Genomic DNA, 23,918 nt, shown 5'->3' on the forward strand with positions numbered 1-23,918 from the left:
TTTTTAAATAGGCTTAGTTCAGAAACTTAGGCTTATTAAATAGGCTTATTCAGCAACTTAGGCTTATTAAATAGGCTTATTTCAGCAACTTAGGCTTATTAAATAGGCTCATTCAGAAACTTAGGCTTATTAAATAGGCTTATTTCAGCAACTTAGACTTATTAAATAGGCCTATTAAATAGACTGATTAAATAGGCTAATTAAATACTTATGAAATAGGCTTATTAAATAGACTTATTAAATAGGCTCAATAAAGAGGCTTATTAAATAGGCGTATTAAATAGGCTTATTAAATAGGCTCAATAAATAGGCTTATTAAATAGGCTTATTAAATAGGCTTATTAAATAGGCCTATTAAATAGACTTATTAAATAGGCTCAATAAATAGGCTTATTAAATAGGCTTATTAAATAGGCTCAATAAATAGGCTTATTAAATAGGCTCAATAAATAGGCTTATTAAATAGGCTCATTAAATACTTATTAAATAGGCTTATTAAATAGACGTATTAAATAGACTTATTAAATAGGCTTATTAAATAGACTTATTAAATAGGCTTATTAAATAGGCATATTAAATAGGCGTATTAAATAGGCTTATTAAATAGACTTATTAAATAGCCTCATTAAATAGGCTTATTTTAGCAACTTAGGCTTATTAAATAGGCTTATTTCAGCAACTTAGGCTTATTAAATAGCGTTATTTCAGCAACTTAGACTTATTAAATAGGCTTATTCAGCAACTTAGGCTTATTAAACAGCCTTATTAAATAGGCTTATTTCAGCAACTTAGGCTTATTAAATAGGCTTATTTCAGCAACTTAGACTTATTAAATAGGCCTATTAAATAGGCTTATTAAATAGACTTATTAAATAGGCTCATTAAATACTTATTAAGTAGGCTTATTAACTAGACTTATTAAATAGACTTATTAAATAGGCTTATTAAATAGACTTATTAAATAGGCTTATTAAAAATGCTCATTAAATACTTATTAAATGTGTTTATTAAATAGGCGTATTAAAAAGGCTTATTAAATAGGCTTATTAAATATGCTTATTAAATAGACTTATTAAATATCCTCATTAAATAGGCTTATTTTAGCAACTTGGGCTTATTAAATAGGTTTATTTCAGCAACTTAGACTTATTAAAGAGCCTTATAAAATAGGCTTATTTCAGCAACTTAGGCTTATTAAATAAGCTTATTTCAGCAACTTATGCTTATTAAATAGCCTTATTAAACAGATTTATTTCAGCAACTTAGGCTTATTAAATAGCATTTTTAAATAGGTTTATTTCAGCAACTTAGACTTATTAAATATACCTTTTTAAATAGGCTTAGTTCAGAAACACAGGCTTATTAAATAGTCTTATTTCAGCAACTTAGGCTCATTAAATAGCCTTATTAAATAGGCTTATTTCAGCAACTTAGGCTTATTAAATAGGCTTATTTCAGCAACTTAGACTTATTAAATAGCCTTATTTCAGCAACTTAGGCTTATTAAATAGCCTTATTAAATAGGCTTATTTCAGCAACTTAGACTTATTAAATAGGTTTATTCAGCAACTTAGGCTTATTAAATAGGCTTATTCAGCAACTTAGGCTTATTAAATAGGCTTATTTCAGCAACTTAGGCGTATTAAATAGGCTCATTCAGAAACTTAGGCTTATTAAATAGGCTTATTTCAGCAACTTAGACTTATTAAATAGGCCTATTAAATAGACTGATTAAATAGGCTCATTAAATACTTATGAAATAGGCTTATTAAATAGACGTATTAAATAGGCTCAATAAAGAGGCTTATTAAATAGGCTTATTAAATAGGCTTATTAAATAGGCTCAATAAATAGGCTTATTAAATAGGCTTATTAAATAGGCCTATTAAATAGGCCTATTAAATAGACTGATTAAATAGGCTCATTAAATACTTATGAAATAGGCTTATTAAATAGACGTATTAAATAGGCTCAATAAAGAGGCTTATTAAATAGGCTTATTAAATAGGCTTATTAAATAGGCTCAATAAATAGGCTTATTAAATAGACTTATTAAATAGGCTTATTAAAAAGGCTCAATAAATAGGCTTATTAAATAGGCTCATTAAATACTTATTAAATAGGCTTATTAAATAGGCTTATTAAATAGGCTTATTAAATAGGCATATTAAATAGGCGTATTAAATAGGCTTATTAAATAGACTTATTAAATAGCCTCATTAAATAGGCTTATTTTAGCAACTTAGGCTTATTAAATAGGTTTATTTCAGCAACTTAGACTTATTAAATAGCCTTATTAAATAGGCTTATTTCAGCAACTCAGGCTTATTAAATAGGCTTATTTCAGCAACTTATGCTTATTAAATAGCCTCATTAAACAGGTTTATTTCAGCAACTTAGGCTTATTAAATAGTATTTTTAAATAGGCTTAGTTCAGAAACTTAGGCTTATTAAATAGGCTTATTTCAGCAACTCAGGCTTATTAAATAGGCTTATTTCAGCAACTTAGGCTTATTAAATAGGCTCATTCAGAAACTTAGGCTTATTAAATAGGCTTATTTCAGCAACTTAGACTTATTAAATAGGCCTATTAAATAGACTGATTAAATAGGCTAATTAAATACTTATGAAATAGGCTTATTAAATAGACTTATTAAATAGGCTCAATAAAGAGGCTTATTAAATAGGCGTATTAAATAGGCTTATTAAATAGGCTCAATAAATAGGCTTATTAAATAGGCTTATTAAATAGGCTTATTAAATAGGCCTATTAAATAGACTTATTAAATAGGCTCAATAAATAGGCTTATTAAATAGGCTTATTAAATAGGCTCAATAAATAGGCTTATTAAATAGGCTCAATAAATAGGCTTATTAAATAGGCTCATTAAATACTTATTAAATAGGCTTATTAAATAGACGTATTAAATAGACTTATTAAATAGGCTTATTAAATAGACTTATTAAATAGGCTTATTAAATAGGCATATTAAATAGGCGTATTAAATAGGCTTATTAAATAGACTTATTAAATAGCCTCATTAAATAGGCTTATTTTAGCAACTTAGGCTTATTAAATAGGCTTATTTCAGCAACTTAGGCTTATTAAATAGCGTTATTTCAGCAACTTAGACTTATTAAATAGGCTTATTCAGCAACTTAGGCTTATTAAACAGCCTTATTAAATAGGCTTATTTCAGCAACTTAGGCTTATTAAATAGGCTTATTTTAGCAACTTATGCTTATTAAATAGCCTTATTAAACAGGTTTATTTCAGCAACTTAGGCTTATTAAATAGTATTTTTAAATAGGCTTAGTTCAGAAACTTAGGCTTAGTAAATAGGCTTATTTCAGCAACTTAGGCTCATTAAATAGCCTTATTAAATAGGCTTTTTTCAGCAACTTAGGCTCATTAAATAGCCTTATTAAATAGGCTTATTTCAGCAACTTAGGCTTATTAAATAGCCTTATTAAATAGGCTTATTTTAGCAACTTAGACTTATTAAACCGACTTATTAAATAGACATTTCAGCAACTTAGGCTCATTAAATATGCTTATGAAATATGCTTATTTCTGCAACTTAGACTTATTAGATAGGCCTATTAAATAGGCTTATTTTAGCAACTTAGGCTTATTAAATATGCTTATTTAAGCAAATTAGGCGTATTAAATAGCATTATTAAATAGGTTCATTTCTGCAACTTAGACTTATTAAATAGCCTTATTAAATAGGCTTATTTCAGCAACTTAGGCTTATTAAATAGGCTTATTTCAGCAACTTATGCTTATTAAATAGCCTTATTAAACAGTTTCATTTCTAGCAATTTAGGCTTATTAAATAGCATTTTTAAATAGTTTTTTTTCAGCAACTTAGACTTATTAAATAGACCTTTTTATATAGGCTTAGTTCACCAACGTAGGCTTATTAAATAGGCTTATTTCAGCAACTTAGGCTTATTAAATAGCCTTATTTCAGCAACTTAGACTTATTAAATAGGCTTATTCAGCAACTTAGGCTTATTAAATAGCCTATTTAAATAGGCTTATTTCAGCAACTTAGGCTTATTAAATAGGCTTATTTCAGCAACTGAGACATATTAAAAAGGCTTATTTCAGCAACTTAGGCTTATGAAATAGGCTTATTCAGCAACTTAGGCTTATTAAATAGGCTTATTTCAGCAACTTATGCTTATTAAATAGCCTTATTAAACAGGTTTATTTCAGCAACTTAGGCTTATTTAAATAGCATTTTTAAATAGGTTTATTTCAGCAACTTAGACTTATTAAATATACCTTTTTAAATAGGCTTAGTTCAGCAACTTAGGCTTATTAAATAGCCTTATTTCAGCAACTTAGACTTATTAAATAGTCTTATTTCAGCAACTTAGGCTTATTAAATAGCCTTATTAAATAGGCTTATTTCAGCAACTTAGGCTTATTAAATAGGCTTATTTCAGCAACTTAGACTTATTAAATAGTCTTATTTCAGCAACTTAGGCTTATTAAATAGCCTTATTTCAGAAACTTAGACTTATTAAATAGGCTTATTCAGCAACTTAGGCTTATTAAATAGCCTTATTAAATAGGCTTATTTCAGCAAATTAGACTTATTAAATAGGTTTATTCAGCAACTTAGGCTCATTAAATAGGCTTATTCAGCAACTTAGGCTTATTTAATAGGCTTATTTCAGCAACTTAGGCTTATTAAATAGGCTCATTCAGAAACGTAGGCTTATTAAATAGGCTTATTTCAGCAACTTAGACTTATTCAATAGGCCTATTAAATAGGCTTATTAAATAGGCTTATTTCAGCAACTTAGACTTATTAAAAAGGCCTATTAAATAGGCTTATTAAATAGACTTATTAAATAGGCTCATTAAATAGGCTTATTAAATAGGCTTATTAAATAGACTTATTAAATAGGCTCAATAAATAGGCTTATTAAATAGGCTTATTAAATAGGCTTATTAAATAGACTTATTAAATCGGCTTATTAAATAGGCTTATTAAAAAGGCTTATTAAATAGACTTATTAAATAGGCTCATTAAATACTTATTAAATAGGCTTATTAAATAGACTTATTAAATATGCTTATTAAAAAGGCTTATTAAATAGACTTATTAAATAGGCTCATTAAATACTTATTAAATATGTTTATTAAATAGGCGTATTAAATAGGCTTATTAAATAGACTTATTAAATAGGCTTATTAAATAGACTTTTTAAATAGGCTTATTAAAAATGCTCATTAAATACTTATTAAATGTGTTTATTAAATAGGCGTATTAAATAGGCTTATTAAATAGGCTTATTATATAGGCTTATTAAATAGACTTATTAAAGAGCCTTATTAAATAGGCTTATTTCAGCAACTTATGCTTATTAAATAGCCTTATTAAACAGGTTTATTTCAGCAACTTAGGCTTATTAAATAGCATTTTAAATAGGTTTATTTCAGCAACTTAGACTTATTAAATATACCTTTTTAAATAGGCTTAGTTCAGAAACTCAGGCTTATTAAATAGTCTTATTTCAGCAACTTAGGCTCATTAAATAGCCTTATTAAATAGGCTTATTTCAGCAACTTAGGCTTATTAAATAGGCTTATTTCAGCAACTTAGACTTATTAAATAGCCTTATTTCAGCAACTTAGGCTTATTAAATAGCCTTATTTCAGAAACTTAGACTTATTAAATAGGCTTATTCAGCAACTTAGGCTTATTAAATAGCCTTATTAAATAGGCTTATTTCAGCAACTTAGACTTATTAAATAGGTTTATTCAGCAACTTAGGCTTATTAAATAGGCTTATTCAGCAACTTAGGCTTATTAAATAGGCTTATTTCAGCAACTTAGGCTTATTAAATAGGCTCATTCAGAAACTTAGGCTTATTAAATAGGCTTATTTCAGCAACTTAGACTTATTAAATAGGCCTATTAAATAGACTGATTAAATAGGCTCATTAAATACTTATTAAATAGGCTTATTAAATAGACTTATTAAATAGGCTCAATAAAGAGGCTTATTAAATAGGCTTATTAAATAGACTTATTAAATTGGCTCAATAAATAGGCTTATTAAATAGGCTTATTAAATACGCTCATTAAATAGGCGTATTAAATAGACTTATTAAATAGGCTCAATAAATAGGCTTATTAAATAGGCTTATTAAATAGTCTTATTAAATAGGCTCAATAAATAGGCTTATTAAATAGGCTCAATAAATAGGCTTATTAAATAGGCTCATTAAATACTTATTAAATAGGCTTATTAAAATGGCTTATTAAATAGACTTAATACATAGGCTCATTAAATACTTATTAAATAGGTGTATTAAATAGGCGTATTAAATAAGCTTATTAATAGGCATATTAAATAGGCTTATTAAATAGGCTTATTAAATAGACTTATTAAATAGGCTTATTAAAAAGGCTTATTAAATAGACTTAATACATAGGCTCATTAAATACTTATTAAATAGGTGTATTAAATAGGCATATTAAATAGGCTTATTAATAGGCGTATTAAATAGGCTTATTAAATAGGCTTATCAAATAGACTTATTAAATAGCCTCATTAAATAGGCTTATTTTAGCAACTCAGGCTTATTAAATAGGCTTATTTTAGCAACTTATGCTTATTAAATAGCCTTATTAAACAGGTTTATTTCAGCAACTTAGGCTTATTAAATAGTATTTTTAAATAGGCTTAGTTCAGAAACTTAGGCTTAGTAAATAGGCTTATTTCAGCAACTTAGGCTCATTAAATAGCCTTATTAAATAGGCTTTTTTCAGCAACTTAGGCTCATTAAATAGCCTTATTAAATAGGCTTATTTCAGCAACTTAGGCTTATTAAATAGCCTTATTAAATAGGCTTATTTTAGCAACTTAGACTTATTAAACCGACTTATTAAATAGACATTTCAGCAACTTAGGCTCATTAAATATGCTTATGAAATATGCTTATTTCTGCAACTTAGACTTATTAGATAGGCCTATTAAATAGGCTTATTTTAGCAACTTAGGCTTATTAAATATGCTTATTTAAGCAAATTAGGCGTATTAAATAGCATTATTAAATAGGTTCATTTCTGCAACTTAGACTTATTAAATAGCCTTATTAAATAGGCTTATTTCAGCAACTTAGGCTTATTAAATAGGCTTATTTCAGCAACTTATGCTTATTAAATAGCCTTATTAAACAGTTTCATTTCTAGCAATTTAGGCTTATTAAATAGCATTTTTAAATAGGTTTTTTTCAGCAACTTAGACTTATTAAATAGACCTTTTTATATAGGCTTAGTTCACCAACGTAGGCTTATTAAATAGGCTTATTTCAGCAACTTAGGCTTATTAAATAGCCTTATTTCAGCAACTTAGACTTATTAAATAGGCTTATTCAGCAACTTAGGCTTATTAAATAGCCTATTTAAATAGGCTTATTTCAGCAACTTAGGCTTATTAAATAGGCTTATTTCAGCAACTGAGACATATTAAAAAGGCTTATTTCAGCAACTTAGGCTTATGAAATAGGCTTATTCAGCAACTTAGGCTTATTAAATAGGCTTATTTCAGCAACTTATGCTTATTAAATAGCCTTATTAAACAGGTTTATTTCAGCAACTTAGGCTTATTAAATAGCATTTTTAAATAGGTTTATTTCAGCAACTTAGACTTATTAAATATACCTTTTTAAATAGGCTTAGTTCAGCAACTTAGGCTTATTAAATAGCCTTATTTCAGCAACTTAGACTTATTAAATAGTCTTATTTCAGCAACTTAGGCTTATTAAATAGCCTTATTAAATAGGCTTATTTCAGCAACTTAGGCTTATTAAATAGGCTTATTTCAGCAACTTAGACTTATTAAATAGTCTTATTTCAGCAACTTAGGCTTATTAAATAGCCTTATTTCAGAAACTTAGACTTATTAAATAGGCTTATTCAGCAACTTAGGCTTATTAAATAGCCTTATTAAATAGGCTTATTTCAGCAAATTAGACTTATTAAATAGGTTTATTCAGCAACTTAGGCTCATTAAATAGGCTTATTCAGCAACTTAGGCTTATTTAATAGGCTTATTTCAGCAACTTAGGCTTATTAAATAGGCTCATTCAGAAACGTAGGCTTATTAAATAGGCTTATTTCAGCAACTTAGACTTATTCAATAGGCCTATTAAATAGGCTTATTAAATAGGCTTATTTCAGCAACTTAGACTTATTAAAAAGGCCTATTAAATAGGCTTATTAAATAGACTTATTAAATAGGCTCATTAAATAGGCTTATTAAATAGGCTTATTAAAAAGACATTAAATAAGCTCAATAAATAGGCTTATTAAATAGGCTTATTAAATAGGCTTATTAAATAGACTTATTAAATCGGCTTATTAAATAGGCTTATTAAAAAGGCTTATTAAATAGACTTATTAAATAGGCTCATTAAATACTTATTAAATAGGCTTATTAAATAGACTTATTAAATAGGCTTATTAAAAAGGCTTATTAAATAGACTTATTAAATAGGCTCATTAAATACTTATTAAATATGTTTATTAAATAGGCGTATTAAATAGGCTTATTAAATAGACTTTTTAAATAGGCTTATTAAAAATGCTCATTAAATACTTATTAAATGTGTTTATTAAATAGGCATATTAAATAGGCTTATTAAATAGGCTTATTAAATAGACTTATTAAAGAGCCTTATTAAATAGGCTTATTTCAGCAACTTATGCTTATTAAATAGCCTTATTAAACAGGTTTATTTCAGCAACTTAGGCTTATTAAATAGCAATTTAAATAGGTTTATTTCAGCAACTTAGACGTATTAAATATGCCTTTTTAAATAGGCTTAGTTCAGAAACTCAGGCTTATTAAATAGTCTTATTTCAGCAACTTAGGCTCATTAAATAGCCTTATTAAATAGGCTTATTTCAGCAACTTAGGCTTATTAAATAGGCTTATTTCAGCAACTTAGACTTATTAAATAGCCTTATTTCAGCAACTTTGGCTTATTAAATAGCCTTATTTCAGAAACTTAGACTTATTAAATAGGCTTATTCAGCAACTTAGGCTTATTAAATAGCCTTATTAAATAGGCTTATTTCAGCAACTTAGACTTATTAAATAGGTTTATTCAGCAACTTAGGCTTATTAAATAGGCTTATTCAGCAACTTAGGCTTATTAAATAGGCTTATTTCAGCAACTTAGGCTTATTAAATAGGCTCATTCAGAAACTTAGGCTTATTAAATAGGCTTATTTCAGCAACTTAGACTTATTAAATAGGCCTATTAAATAGACTGATTAAATAGGCTCATTAAATACTTATTAAATAGGCTTATTAAATAGACTTATTAAATAGGCTCAATAAAGAGGCTTATTAAATAGGCTTATTAAATAGACTTATTAAATAGGCTCAATAAATAGGCTTATTAAATAGGCTTATTAAATACGCTCATTAAATAGGCGTATTAAATAGACTTATTAAATAGGCTCAATAAATAGGCTTATTAAATAGGCTTATTAAATAGTCTTATTAAATAGGCTCAATAAATAGGCTTATTAAATAGGCTCAATAAATAGGCTTATTAAATAGGCTCATTAAATACTTATTAAATAGGCTTATTAAAATGGCTTATTAAATAGACTTAATACATAGGCTCATTAAATACTTATTAAATAGGTGTATTAAATAGGCGTATTAAATAAGCTTATTAATAGGCATATTAAATAGGCTTATTAAATAGGCTTATTAAATAGACTTATTAAATAGGCTTATTAAAAAGGCTTATTAAATAGACTTAATACATAGGCTCATTAAATACTTATTAAATAGGTGTATTAAATAGGCATATTAAATAGCCTTATTAATAGGCGTATTAAATAGGCTTATAGTGTATAGTGTAGTGTATAGTGTAGTGTATAGTGTAGTGTATAGTGTCGTGTATAGTGTAGTGTATAGTAGTGTAGTGTATAGTAGTGTAGTGTATAGTGTAGTGTATAGTGTAGTGTATAGTTACGGTGCTACTCACCAAGGCTGTGGTTGCCACGCAGCACCTGGGAAGGGGGGCGGAGGAGAGGTGACAATGAGACAGTGGCTAGAATATGTTGTCTACCTCACCTGCTACGGAGGCCCATCGACTCACCCAGAGACTCACACAGAGACTCACACAGAGACTCACACAGACACCCATAGACTCACACAAACACCCATAGACACACAAACACTCATAGACTCACACAGAGACTCACACAAACACCCATAGACTCACACAGAGACCCACAGACTCACACAGAGATTCACACAAACACCCATAGACTCACACAAACACCCATAGACTCACACAGAGACTCACACAAACACCCATAGACTCACACAAACACCCATAGACTCACACAGAGACTCACACAGACACCCATAGACTCACACAAACACCCATAGACTCACACAGAGACCCACAGACTCACACAGAGACTCACACAAACACCCATAGACTCACACAAACACCCATAGACTCACACAGAGACCCACAGACTCACACAGAGACTCACACAAACACCCATAGACTCACATAAACACCCATAGACTGACACAGAGACTCACACAAACACCCATAGACAAACAAACACCCATAGACTCACACATAGACTGACACAAACACCCATAGACTTACACAAACACCCATAGACTGACATAGAGAATCAAATAGACACCCATATACTCACACAAACCCCCATAGACTGACATAGAGACTCACACAGACACCCATAGACTTACACAGAGACTCACACAGACACCCATAGACTCACACAAACACCCATAGACTGACATACTCACACAGACACCTATAGACTCACACAGACACCCATAGACTGCCACAGAGACTCATGCAGACACCCATAGACTGACACAGAGACTCACACAGACACCCAGAGACTCACACAAAAAGCTCACCGAGATCCACACTCACACAGAGACCCAGAGACTCCGAGACCCATACACACTCACACACAAACACCTATACACTCACACACACATAGACACAAACATCTGCACACCTACAACTCAACAACAACATTAAGTGGCGGTGACGTCACCACGACGCTTGTGCCAGGCTATGTGCACGTTGAAGCCACGTGAAGTGTCGAACGCCCGCTGACAGGAAGTCACAGGGCAGACCCAGGTGCCACGGGTCGACTGACTGAGATGACTGGCTGATGCACCACCTGTGCCCCCTACTGTGCCAACTTGCTGTGCTTTAGCCAACCCAGCGCTCCGCTTTGTTGTGAGCGTTGTTGTTGGAGCTCATCATCCTCCTGTACCACATCAATCAATCTCTTCTCTAGCCCGTGCATCGCCCGGTTAGCCCCCTCGAACCGGACAAACAAAAGCTGTTTGGGCATGCGGTGGCTGTGCATGCAGGCTACATGACCCAGCCAACGCAGCCTTGCCTACCGGAGGAGCTCACCGATGGGGCTTTGTCCAGAAATTTCAAGGATAAGTGAGCTCCTCACACAACCCAGCCTAGTTAAACCCAGGATGGATCATAGGCAGGCCAGTCTAAATGTTTCTAACTGGCAAAGATGTTCCATTAGGGGGGACCACGTTTCGCAAGCATAGAGAAGGGAGAGAATGACCGTGGCTGAGAAGACCCGAAGCTTCGTGCGGAGCGACAGACCAGGTAGCTTCCACACAGCGTTACGCAACCTATTAAAAGATAATGCCGCTCAACTGATTTGGAGACCGCTGCTGTTTAACCGGAGCCGGTCATGAGCACACTGGTCGGGTATGGGAAACTCTCCACTCTCTCCACAACTGCCCTATCACCAATTGGGTTGTGGGGGTTGAGTGCCCGATGGTACAAAATACCCTGGCAGGTGCATAGTTTTAGTGGGGCTGATGGTAAGTCCTCACCTCTTAGTGGCAAGCTCCAGTTTCAGCAGCAGCGCCTCCAACTCCTCCGCAATTACCAGATCATCGGCATACATAACATGGTTGAGCAATAGGGAGCCACCCGGGCATCGATCAGCCTCCCATTGTATCTGTACCAGATGAAAATTCCTCCGGTATAGCTATTGAAGGCTTCGCGAATTATGTGGTCGAAATAGATGTTAAATAATGTCGAAGCCAAATGACATCCCTCTCGCACCCCAAAGTGAGCAGGGAATGGATCCGACTCCCGGCCACGTAAATTTACCCAGGCCCGCTCACTATCTTGAAGGTCCTTAATGATCGTGAGCAGCGGGTCAGGGACTCCAAAAGCACGAAGACCAACCCAGAGCCAGGCCTACTGATGGTATCATAGGCCTTGACCAGGTCAATAAAGCAGAGATGTAGGTCTTGCTGGAATTCCCTACACCTCTGCTTTAGCAGACGGAAAGAAAATATGGCATCTGTGCAGCAACGCCCTTTCCTAAAACCACATTGGAGCTCCGCAAGCCTCTCCTCAGCGTACCTGGCAAAGCGATGTTAAATCATTCTTGTCAGGACCTTTCCAGGCACACTGAGGAGTGATATGCCCCTGTCGTTGTTACAGTCTGTGCGGTCCCCTTACTACAAAGTGGGGGACCACCAGGGCATCCTTCAAATCCTGCAGAACCCATCCAGTGGTCCAGACTGTTGTTATGATGTCATGTAGGGCAGTCTATGCACAAATGCCACCATCCCTCAGCATTTTGCTTGGGAGATCATCTCTGCCCGGTGCCTTTCCTGGTCTCAGGCTCTGGATCGCCTTCAGTACTTCCTCAACAGATGGCACCTCAGCCAGCCACTCACAGGGGGTGACTTCTGCTTCCAATATTTGCGGCACCTCAGCCTCAGCAGGGTCATCCCCACTTTGTCCCATGATGTTTTCCAGGCCGAGGGATTTCACCTTCCCCAGGACCTCACAGAAATGCTCAGCAAATCTGAAAACCTGTTCCTGGGGGTTGGAGATTGGATCACCGTTTTTTTCCCCTAATGATGGTAATAGGTGTGCCGCTGCAGGTTACTTTTTGATGGAATTAAAGAGCGATTTGTGATCACGGGCCATTGAGGCAGATTCCATCTCCTCAAAAACCCACGTCCACCACCCATCCTTGCAGCGCCTCACAGTTCTCCGAACCTCCGAGAGAAGGCTGCGGCCAGCCTCCTCATTCTCTGACGTGGAATGCTGTAGACAATGAGAGGGGACCTGTCGCTTTTTCTCAGCCAGCCTGAACTTGTCCTCTGTCAGCCAGGGTCTCTGAGGAGGTGTGGACCGCGTACCCAAAGCAGCCATTGCAGCTGCATGAGTCACAGTCCTAAACCTCGCCCATTTACCCTCGACATCTGGAGGAGTGAGGGACGATGCCAACCCCAGCCGCAAGCGATGATGAAATTCTCGCTTGCAACTTTCATCAACTAGTTGAGACCAGGCCGCCTTAGGTTGAAATGGGGTCCTGGGTGTACACCCACCACCGGAGTGGAAGAATGGCAGGCGCATCTTACAGATGACAAGTCGATGGTCAGTCGGCAGATCAGCTCCACGGTAGGTCCTGGTATGAAGGACATCGGCCCGCATCCGCTGTTCTGTCACTATGTAGTCCAGCAGATGTTCTTGCTTGGACCCGGCATGCATCCATGATGTTGTGTGGATGCGCCGATGCCGGAACAGCGTGTTGGTAATTACAAGCCCATGGGCTCCACAAAAATAGCAGCCTCCTACCGTTGTTATTGAGCTGATCTGGCCCATGCCTTCCAATCACCCCAGACCAGGTGCCAGCATCATGACCAACTCGGGCATTGAAGTCACCAAACAAGACGACTCTATCCCGAGGGGCCACTTTAGCCAGCACCTGTTACAGGAGGTCATAGAAGGCATCTGACTCATCGACCTTGCCTGCATCCTCCCAAAAGATGTCCGTCTTCGGTGGGGGCTTAAGTAACCACGACCACCACTCCTCGCCTCTGGTTGATGGGAAGGCGAGCCCAAAGTAGCCTGGGGCTTACAGCTTCCCACACCACACAACAACAACCGCCATTCGCCACTAAGTGGTGGTGACATGACCACGACGCTTGTGCCAAGCTATGTGCACCCTGAGGCCATGTGAAGTGGCGAATGCCCACTGGCAGGAGGTCACGGGGCAGACCCAGGTGCCACAGGTCAACTGACTGAGATGACTGGCTGATGCACCACCTGTGCCCCCTACTGTGCCAACCTGCTGTGCTTTAGCCACCCGGCACTCCGCTCGTTGTTGTGAGCGTCGCTCCTCCGCCCTCCGTTGTTGTTGGAGGGCGACTACCTCCAACTGCCCAGTAGCATCCTTCACGAGCCTCCTCCACAGAGGCCGATCTTGACACCGCTGGTACCAGTCATCGGCAAGTCCACTCAGCTCCACGTCCTCCTGTACTACATCACTCCATCTCTTCTCTAGCCCGAGCCGCGCCCGCTTAGCCCCCTCAATCCAGCCGAACAAAAGCTGTTTCGGCATGCGTTGGCTGGGCATGCGGGCTTACATGACCCAGCAATCGCAGCCTTGCCCGCCGGAGGAGCTCACCGATGGGACTTTGTCCAGATCTTTCAAGGATTTGTGAGCTCCTCACACAATCCAGTCTGGTTAAACCCAGGATGGATCGTAGGCAGGCCAGCCTAAATGTTTCTAACCGGCGAAGATGTTCCATTAGGGGGGTCCACGAAACCACGAGTTAAACCACACCACACACACACACATACACACAAACACCTACACACCACACACACACAAACACCTACACACTCACACACCTACACACAAACACCTACACACACACACACCTACACACTCACACACCTACACACTCACACACCTACACACACACACGTGGGTGAGTGTGTGCGTCCTGACCCTCACCTCTTCCTCCTCACCCTCCTCCTCTTCCTCCTCCTCCTCCTCCTCCATTTTCTCACCAGCAACACCATCACTACCACCATCACCACCATCACCCCCACCATCATCACCACCACCACCATCACCACCAGCACCACCACCAGCACCACCACCATCACCACCATCACCCCCACCATCACCACCAGCACCACCACCAGCACCACCACTACCACCACCACCAACACCACCATCACCACCACCACTACCACCATCACCACCACTACCACCACTTCCACCACCACCACCATCACCACCACCACCACCATCACCACCACCATCACCACCAGCACCACCACCAGCACCACCATCACCACCAGCACCACAACTACCACCAGCACCACCACTACTACCATCACCACCACCAACACCACCATCACCACCACCACTACCACCATCACCACCACTACCACCACTTCCACCACCACCACCACCATCACCACCACCACCACCACTTCCACCATCACCACCATCACCGGCGCCAGCTCCTCTTCCACGTGCAGGCGTCTCGGCCTCCCCCGTACAGTGGCGGCAGTGGACCTGTGGGAGGCAGAGAGACGAGGGCTGGTGCCCAGCGCTCCTCAGTGTGACCACTACCGCCATCGCCACCACCATCGCCACCACCGTCACCACCATCGGCATCGCCACCACCGATATCATCACCACCATCGCCACTATCGTCACCATCACCACCACCACCACCCCGACCACCACCACCGTGGTGGGTCACACACACCCCCACACAGACACAGACACACACACAGGGTCACACACACAGGCACCAACCCACACACACCCACACACACACAGGGTCACACACACAGGCACCAACCCACACACACACACAGGGTCACACACACAGGCACCAACCCACACACACACAGGGTCACACACACAGGCACCAACCCACACACCCCCACACACACACAGTCACATACACCCACAGGGTCACAACAACCGCCATTCGCCACTAAGTGGCGGCGACATAACTTCGTGGCTACGTGACGTCACCACGACGCTTGTGCCAGGCTATGTGCACCTTGAGGCCACGTGAAGTGTCCAACGCCCGCTGGCAGGAGGTGCCGAGCCCGTTTAGCCCCCTCGATCCGGCCGAACAAAAGCTGTTTGGGCATGCGGTGGCTGGGCATGCGGCTACATGACCCAGCCAACGCAGCCTTGCCTGCCGGTGAAGCTCACAGATGGGACCTTGCCCAGATCTTTTAAAGGATTTGTGAGCTCCTAACACAATCCAGCCAGGTTAAACCCAGGATGGATCGTAGGCAGGCCAGCCTAAGTGTTTATAACCGGCGAAGATGTTCCGTTAGGGGGGTCCACGTTTCGCAAGCGTAGAGAAGGGAGGGAAAGACCGTGGCCGAGGAGACAACCCCCTACATCCTCGTGGTGCCGGACGGGCAATGCTGTCGTGGACAGTGCTGTGGGGGGAGGGCCAATTCCGATTGGCTTTTCCCCTCAAGGCGTTTGTAGCTACCACAGCGGCTAAATGGGGGCTCTGGATGGGTGCGAGGGGCTGGTAACCCCTCCACCTTCAATAAATTACCACAAAATCACGTGACAAAATATATCTAACAGACACACACACACAGGGTCAACAACAACAACAACCGCCATTCGCCACTAAGTGGCGGTGATGTCACCACGATGCTTGTGCCAGGCAGGGTCACACACACACACACCCCCACACACACACAGGGTCACACACACACAGGGTCACACACACAGGGTCACACACACAGTCACACACACCCACGCAGGGTCACAAACACACACACAGGGTCACACACACACAGACAACCACCCACACACACACACACAGGGTCACACACACGTAGTGTCACACACACCCGCACACACCCCCACACACACCCAGGGTCACAAACACACCCCCACATACACACAGGGTCACACACACACGCACACACCCCCACACACACGTAGTGTCACACACACACAGGGTCACACACACACAGGGTCACACACACACAGGGTCACACACACACACACACAGGGTCACAAACACACCCCCACATACACACAGGGTCACACACACACGCACACACCCCCACACACACGTAGTGTCACACACACACAGGGTCACACACACACAGGGTCACACACACACACAGGGTCACACACACACAGGGTCACACACACACACACACAGGGTCACAAACACACCCCCACATACACACAGGGTCACACACACGCACACACCCCCACACACACGTAGTGTCACACACACACAGGGTCACACACACACAGGGTCACACACACACAGGGTCACACACACACACACACAGGGTCACAAACACACCCCCACATACACACAGGGTCACACACACGCACACACCCCCACACACACGTAGTGTCACACACACACAGGGTCACACACACACAGGGTCACACACACACACACAGGGTCACACACACACAGGGTAACACACACACACAGGGTCACACACACACACAGGGTCACACACACACACACACAGGGTCACACACACACACCCCACACACACACCCCCACACCTGTGGGCACGCTGCAGACGGCGTGATCTGAGTCATCGTTCTCTTCCTCCTGCCGGAGACGGAGCTGTGGACAACCAGGGTGACAGTGAGACTCAGCCACAGTGACACTCACAGTGACACTCACAGTGACACTCAGCCACAGTGACACTCACAGTGACACTCACAGTGACACTCAGCCACAGTGACACTCACAGTGACACTCACAGTGACACTCAGCCACAGTGACACTCACAGTGACACTCACAGTGACACAGCCACAGTGACACTCAGTGACACTCACAGTGACACTCAGCCACAGTGACACTCACAGTGACACAGTGACACTCACAGTGACACTCAAAGTGACACTCACAGTGACACTCACAGTGACACTCACAGTGACACTCACAGTGACACTCAGCCACAGTGACACTCAGCCACAGTGACACTCACAGTGACACTCACAGTGACACAGCCACAGTGACACTCAGTGACACTCACAGTGACACAGTGACACTCACAGTGACACTCAGCCACAGTGACACAGTGACACTCACAGTGACACTCAGCCACAGTGACACTCAGTGACACTCAGTCACAGTGACACTCACAGTGACACTCACGTGACACTCACCCACAGTGACACTCACAGTAACACAGTGACACTCACAGTGACACTCACAGTGACACTCAGCCACAGTGACACTCAGCCACAGTGACACTCACCGTGACACTCACAGTGACACAGCCACAGTGACACTCAGTGACACTCACAGTGACACTCAGCCACAGTGACACTCACAGTGACACTCACAGTGACACTCACAGTAACACTCACAGTGACACTCAAAGTGACACTCACAGTGACACTCACAGTGACACTCAGCCACAGTGACACTCACAGTGACACTCACAGTGACACTCAGCCACAGTGACACTCACAGTGACACTCACAGTGACACTCAGCCACAGTGACACTCACAGTGACACTCACAGTGACACTCAGCCACAGTGACACTCACAGTGACACAGCCACAGTGACACTCAGTGACACTCACAGTGACACTCAGCCACAGTGACACTCACAGTGACACTCACAGTGACACTCACAGTGACACTCAAAGTGACACTCACAGTGACACTCACAGTGACACTCAGCCACAGTGACACTCACAGTGACACTCACAGTGACACTCAGCCACAGTGACACTCACAGTGACACTCACAGTGACACTCAGCCACAGTGACACTCAGTGACACTCAGTCACAGTGACACTCACAGTGACACTCACAGTGACACTCACCCACAGTGACACTCACAGTGACACTCACAGTAACACTCACAGTGACACTCACAGTGACACTCACAGTGACACTCACCCACAGTGACACTCACAGTGACACTCACACACAGTGACACTCACCCACAGTGACACTCACCCACAGTGACACTCAGTGACACTCACCCACAGTGACACTCACAGTGACACCCACAGTGACACCCACAGTGACACTCACAGTGACACTCACAGTGACACTCACCCACAGTGACACTCACAGTGACACTCACAGTGACACTCAGTGACACTCATACACAGTGACACTCACCCACAGTGACACTCACTCACAGTGACACTCACAGTGACACTCACAGTGCCACTCACAGTGACACTCACCCACAGTGACACAGTGACACTCACCCACAGTGACACTCACCCACAGTGACACTCACAGTGACACCCACAGTGACACCCACAGTAACACCCAAAGTGACACTCAGTGACACCCACAGTGACACTCACAGTGACACTCACCCACAGTGACACTCAGTGACACCCACAGTGACACTCACAGTGACACTCATCCACAGTGACACTCACAGTGACACTCACCCACAGTGACACTCACAGTGACACTCACAGTGACACCCACAGTGACACCCACAGTAACACCCACAGTGACACTCAGTGACACCCACAGTGACACTCACCCACAAAGACACCCAAAGTGTCATGCTGCTGACAGTTGGGCTACATTAACATAAGCTGCCCCGCTTATCCTGCTGACACCTGGGCTACATTAACATAAGCTGCCCCGCCCATGCTGCTGACACCTGGGCTACATTAACATAAGCTGCCCCGCCCATGCTGCTGACGACACTTGGGCCACGCCCATTTTCAACCTTTATAAACAGTTTGCCTTTAGAGGCTGACCCCCTTTGCCTGATGTGTGTACACACACATTCTCTGGAAAGAACCAGAGAATGTGTGTGTAAGTGTGTGTGTGTAAGTGTGTGTGTGTAAGTGTGTGTGTGTAAGTGTGTGTAAGTGTGCGTAAGTGTGTGTGTAAGTGTGTGTAAGTGTATGTGTGTGTGTGTGTTGGTGTGTGTGTGTAAGTGTGTGTAAGTGTGTGTGTAAGTGTGTGTTGGTGTGTGTACGTAAGTGTGTGTGTGTGTAAGTGTGTGTAAGTGTGCGTAAGTGTATGTAAGTGTGTGTGTAAGTGTGTGTGTGTAAGTGTGTGTGTGTAAGTGTGTGTAAGTTCGTGTGTGTAAGTGTGTGTTGGTGTGTGTACGTAAGTGTGTGTGTGTAAGTGTGTGTAAGTGTGCGTTAGTGTATGTAAGTGTGTGTGTAAGTGTGTGTAAGTGTGTGTGTAAGTGTGTGTAAGTGTGTGTGTAAGTGTGTGTGTGTAAGTGTGTGTGTGTAAGTGTGTGTAAGTTTGTGTGTGTAAGTGTGTGTTGGTGTGTGTACGTAAGTGTGTGTGTGTAAGTGTGTGTAAGTGTGCGTAAGTGTATGTAAGTGTGTGTGTAAGTGTGTGTAAGTGTAAGTGTGTGTAAGTGTATGTGTGTGTTGGTGTGTGTAAGTGTGTGTAAGTGTGTGTGTGTAAGTGTGTGTAAGTGTGTGTACGTAAGTGTGTGTGTGTAAGTGTGTGTAAGTGTGCGTAAGTGTATGTAAGTGTGTGTAAGTGTGTGGAAGTGTGTGGAAGTGTGTGTAAGTGTAAGTGTGTGTAAGTGTATGTGTGTAAGTGTGTGTGTTGGTGTGTGTGTGTAAGTGTGTGTAAGTGTGTGTGTGTGTGTGTAAGTGTGTGTACGTAAGTGTGTGTGTGTAAGTGTGTGTGTGTAAGTGTGTGTGTGTAAGTGTATGTAAGTGTGTCTGTAAGTGTGTGTGTAAGTGTGTGTAAGTGTGTGTAAGTGTGCGTGTGTAAGTGTGTGTGTGTTGGTGTGTGTGTGTAAGTGTGTGTAAGTGTGTGTGTGTAAGTGTGTGTTGGTGTGTGTACGTAAGTGTGTGTGTGTGTAAGTGTGTAAGTGTGTGTGTGTGTAAGTGTACCTCTGGTGTTGCCGTTTGCGCGTCTTCTCCGGCACTGTGGGGACGGAGCTGTCAGAGTCCTCGTTCAATCCGGCACCACCACGGCCACCGTCACCGCGCTCACCACCGCCGTGACCGCCACGGCACTCAACACCACCACCACCACCACCATCGTCGTCATCGTCGTCGCCAATCCTGTCCATGTCGTCGGCGCTGTTGACGTCGCCGAAGCCAAAGCCATCAACGTTGCCGATGATGTCGCCGTAGGGGACGCCGACACCGTCGCAGTCGGCGCTCCTGTCGCTGAAGGCGACGCCGCCGGAGTCGCTGCAGTCGGCGCCGTCGGAATCGCCGAAGCCGTCGACGTCGCCAAACCTCACGCGGACGAAGTCGCTGAAGGCGGCGGCGACGGCCGCGGCCGCGTCGTTCGTGGCGGCGGCTCTGACGCCGCCGCCGGACGCAGAGCGGCGGCAGGGGCACGGTCCGACGCTGCCCTCGCTCGAGGCCATCCTGCAACCTGCACACACTGCGACCACCGCCGCCGTCACCACCACCACCACCACCACACGCACCACCGTCACCACCACCATAGACTCAACACTGTACCATAGACTCAACACTACACCATAGACTCAACACTGCACCATAGACTCAACACTGCACCATAGACTCAACACTGCACCATAGACAAACACTACACCATAGACTCAACACTACCCATAGACTCAACACTACCCATAGACTCAACACTGCACCATAGACTCAACACTGCACCATAGACTCAACACTGCACCATAGACTCACACTACACCATAGACTCAACACTGAACCATAGACTCAACACTGCACCATAGACAAACACTACACCATAGACTCAACACTACCCATAGACTCAACACTACCCATAGACTCAACACTGCACCATAGACTCAACACTGCACCATAGACTCAACACTGCACCATAGACTCACACTACACCATAGACTCAACACTGAACCATAGACTCAACACTGCACCATAGACAAACACTACACCATAGACTCAACACTACCCATAGACTCAACACTACCCATAGACTCAACACTGCACCATAGACTCAACACTGCACCATAGACTCAACACTGCACCATAGACTCACACTACACCATAGACTCAACACTGAACCATAGACTCAACACTGCACCATAGACAAACACTACACCATAGACTCAACACTACCCATAGACTCAACACTACCCATAGACTCAACACTGCACCATAGACTCAACACTGCACCATAGACTCAACACTGCACCATAGACTCACACTACACCATAGACTCAACACTGAACCATAGACTCAACACTGCACCATAGACAAACACTACACCATAGACTCAACACTACCCATAGACTCAACACTACCCATAGACTCAACACTGCACCATAGACTCAACACTCCACCATAGACTCAACACTGCACCATAGACTCACACTACACCATAGACTCAACACTGAACCATAGACTCAACACTGAACCATAGACAAACACTGCACCATAGACTCAACACTGCACCATAGACTAACACTACACCATAGACTCAAGACTGTACCATAGACTCAACACTGCACCATAGACTCAACACTAAACCATAGACTCAACACTGCACCATAGACAAACACTACACCATAGACTCACACTACACTATAGACTCAATACTGCACCATAGACTCAACACTGCGCCATAGACTCAACACTGCACCATAAACTCAACACTGCACCATAGACTCAACACTACCCATAGACTCAACACTACCCATAGACTCAACACTACACCATAGACTCAACACTACACCATAGATTCAACACTGCACCATACACAATACTGTACCATAGACTCAACACTGCACTATAGACTCAACACTGCACCATAGACTCAACACTGCACCATAGACTCAACACTGCACCATAGACTCAACACTACCCATAGACTCAACACTGTACCATAGACTAACACTACACCATAGACTCACACTACAGACCCAGTTGTCACGTGTTGACCTCCCTGTGCCAAGCTAGGTGCACGGGGGCTGACCTCCCCCTCCCCACTGTGTGTGTGACTGTGTGTGTGACTGTGTGTGTGAGACTGTGTGTGTGTGACTGTGTGTGTGTGACTGCGTGTGTGTGACTGTGTGTGTGTGTGACTGTGTGTGTGAGACTGTGTGTGTGACTGTGTGTGTGACTGTGTGTGTGTGACTGTGTGTGTGACTGTGTGTGTGTCTGTGTGTGTGTGACTGTGTGTGTGACTGTGTGTGTGTGACTGTGTGTGACTGTGTGTGTGTGACTGTGTGTGTGTGACTGTGTGTGACTGTGTGTGTGTGTGGCTGTGTGTGACTGTGTGTGACTGTGCGTGTGACTGTGTGTGTGACTGTGTGTGTGTGACTGTGTGTGTGACTGTGTGTGTGACTGTCTGTGTGTGACTGTGTGTGTGTGTGACTGTGTGTGTGTGTGAAAGTGACTGACTGCGTGTGTGTGACTGTGTGTGTGACTGTGTGTGTGTGTGACTGTGTGTGTGACTGTGTGTGTGTGACTGTGTGTGACTGTGTATGTGACTGTGTGTGTGTGACTGTGTGTGTACTGTGTGTGGGGAGCGATAGTGTAGCGGTTAGCGCGCTGCGCTATGAACCTGGCGACCCGGGATCGATTCCCGCTCACAGCCAACACCAGTGACGATTATCTGAACCGGTCCCGGGCCTCCCCTAGGTCGACTCAGCCTCAAATGAGTACCTGGAGCGGTGTGTAAACATTGCCACTAAGGAGACAAAGGCGGTCGGGCGTGGTGCTGTCCACCCACCCCCTCGTGTACCGTTCCGGCCTTCATAGGTGCTGCTCGCTAACAGCACTTGCCCCTACAGTCTGTTAAGGCTATATGGGGGATCTTTGTCTTTATCTTTGTGTGTGATAGTGACTGTGTGTGTGACTGTGTGTGTGTGTGACTGTGTGTGTGTGAAAGTGACTGTGTGGCTGGCTCACCACCCACTCACCACCCACTCACCCACTCACCACCCACTCACCACCCACTCACTCACTCACCACCCACTCACTCACCACCCACTCACCACTCACTCACCACCCACTCACTCACCACTCACTCACCACCCACTCACCACCAACTCACCCTTCCACCACCCACTCACCACCCACTCACCACTCACTCGCCACT

The 23,918-nt window shown here is 41.9% G+C and overlaps 1 long non-coding RNA gene across 1 annotated transcript; it reads right to left on the bottom strand.

Moving 5' to 3' along the window:
• Positions 1 to 15,163: 15,163 nt before the first annotated feature.
• LOC142919862 (uncharacterized) lies at positions 15,164 to 20,893 on the bottom strand. The gene is made up of 3 exons (XR_012938519.1): positions 20,738 to 20,893; positions 17,436 to 17,499; positions 15,164 to 15,428 (listed from the first exon to the last, which is right to left on the bottom strand). It is a non-coding gene; the product is annotated as an uncharacterized LOC142919862 (long non-coding RNA).
• Positions 20,894 to 23,918: the final 3,025 nt, after the last annotated feature.

The sequence above is a fragment of the Petromyzon marinus genome, unplaced genomic scaffold, assembly GCF_048934315.1.
Source record: "Petromyzon marinus isolate PM22_M1 ecotype Great Lakes invasive population unplaced genomic scaffold, UKy_Petmar_22M1.pri1.0 PM_G_Scaffold_65, whole genome shotgun sequence".
Classification (NCBI taxonomy): Eukaryota; Metazoa; Chordata; class Hyperoartia; order Petromyzontiformes; family Petromyzontidae; genus Petromyzon; species Petromyzon marinus.